Genomic DNA, 2,347 nt, shown 5'->3' on the forward strand with positions numbered 1-2,347 from the left:
CAAGATTCCACTAGGCTTTCTACTTATTTCATTATGTCTACTTACTGCATTTGTTTTGTTTTCTATAATAAACATTTATAACCAAAATTATAGTGTTTATCTAATCTTTAGGTTAAATAAACTACATCTCTACTGAATACATTTTTTCTTTCTTCATTAGAATATTTACCTACTAAGTTATTATTATTTTTTTCTTTTCTCTCATGTACAGATATCCTTCTTTTCTACTAAAAGTCATCAGGACAAACTTATTTTATGGAAAACTATCATAAACTCATGAACATATTGTAGAAAGTCTCTATATTAAATAGAAGGAAGTTATAGTAGTGACAGCTTAAGACCTAAAATTTAGATTTATAGTTATGTTCTTTCTGATTTTATATCTGTTGATAATTTCATACATTTTAAATCTAATAAGCAATTTGTAGTTGGTGTTCAATAGAGAAGGGAAAAGAGAAAAGTAAATTAGAATTTTGTCTCACAAAGTTGATTGGTGTATTTAAACTTTATAATCTGAGATAATATATTTGAAAGCACTTGGCATTTCTTAAAAATATATATAAGACAGTAGAATTTAAATGATCACATTTCTCTCTTTATACTCTCAAAGGCAAAAATCTTTCAGCTCATTTAATGCTTTCTAAAGAGAGGTAATTAACTGAATTGCACTTCTCTGTAGATTTTACTATATTTAAATTTTACAATGTTTTATTTCTGAAAAAATTTTTTTAAGGCTTTGTAAGAATTTTTGTATTTAAATCCAGAATCACTCCCTTACTGACTTGTGTTTTTGATTTCCATGTTCTGACCTTGAAAGAAAAATTTTAACTGATAAAATATAAATCCATTAAAATAATCTCATTATCATAATGAATTGAATGATTATGCCTATCCCTCAGTATTAGAGATGATATTGAAAATTAAGTAGAAGAGAGTTGGAAGGAAAGTTTGATTTTGTACCTTTGAAAAGATGCAAATCATCTGAGAAGAGTACGATGTCATGCTATGTGTTTAATATTTGCAATTTAAGTTACTCTGATTCACCCCATATGTGCACTTAACCTTGTCTATTTGCGCACCCAGATTTTTTTGGTTAGATAAAAAAGGGACTATGGTTATAAAATATCATTTTGACTGTAACTTGTGATTTTGGAAATAATTATATAAATAACACAATTTTGAACAATTGATGGACCTTTTATATAATATACCCAGAATATTAAACAGTTTTGAAATGGGAAATGTCATTTGCTGCCTGAAGGTCTTCTCGGCTATATTGATTTGGTTCTGACTTCAAATATGCACTATTTGAGACTGCTGGTAAATAAGTGCCTGGCTTGGATCTATGGTATGAGATTACTAAGGCTAACTTCTTCTGGCTCTTTCTAATAGGATGAAGGTTCTGAGCATGAACTAAACCCACCAAATAGCACATTCTTTCTCTTTTGGGATTTTTCACACTATTTCAAATAAACTGGCATGTGTTTGGCTTACCACACGATGGCGTCATATGAATGCCTTATAATGAAAGCAAGCACGCAAGAAGCTTATTTTCACGCTGTATAATGTACCAACCCAGGTTATTCTTTTAAAACATGAACATGACCTAATTTGGTTCTCCTATTCCACAAAGCATTCTTTATATTAAAAATATTGTCAATTTATGTTGTTTATATTGAGATTTCCTCTCCCCTGCCATAGACAGAATTATTAGTGATCAGTGATAGTAGATAGATGTTAAAGACATTATTGTTTTGGTCTTGTTTTTAATGAAAAAAATGATCAGGCATTAACATTGTGTAGGAAAACAGCATTAACTATCAACCTATAACTATTGCAAACCTCATCATTTCATTTCTGCAAAGTGTTTTTATTTCTTTTGTATTATTAATTCTCAGAACATCCCTCAAAGGTAATAAACTAAATGATTATCACTTTAAAAATGAATAATACGTTATCTTGATTTTAAAACTCCAGGATAGGTGAGAAAGAATGAAAATTACCTTTGAGAAGGAGACAAATTTGAGACTGATGTTAGTACTTTTTTTCACTCAACTGAAGTAAAACCAATGGGTAGGTGTATACATATTTTGAAAAGAGAAACGAGACAACAGAAAGTGAGATGAATTTGATTATTTATATTAGAGTTAAATCTCATATTTTGTTTTCTACTCTTATAAAATAAATGTAGGGCAAAAAAAGAAAAAGTCATTCCTATGATTCATACATTGTCATGTGAAGATATTTTGAAGAGATAAACGAGACAACAGAAAGTGAGATGAATTTGATTATTTATATTAGAGTTAAATCTCATATTTTGTTTTCTACTCTTATAAAATAAATGTAG

This window comes from Pteropus vampyrus, unplaced genomic scaffold, assembly GCF_000151845.1.
Source record: "Pteropus vampyrus isolate Shadow unplaced genomic scaffold, Pvam_2.0 Scaffold26, whole genome shotgun sequence".
Taxonomy (NCBI): domain Eukaryota; kingdom Metazoa; phylum Chordata; class Mammalia; order Chiroptera; family Pteropodidae; genus Pteropus; species Pteropus vampyrus.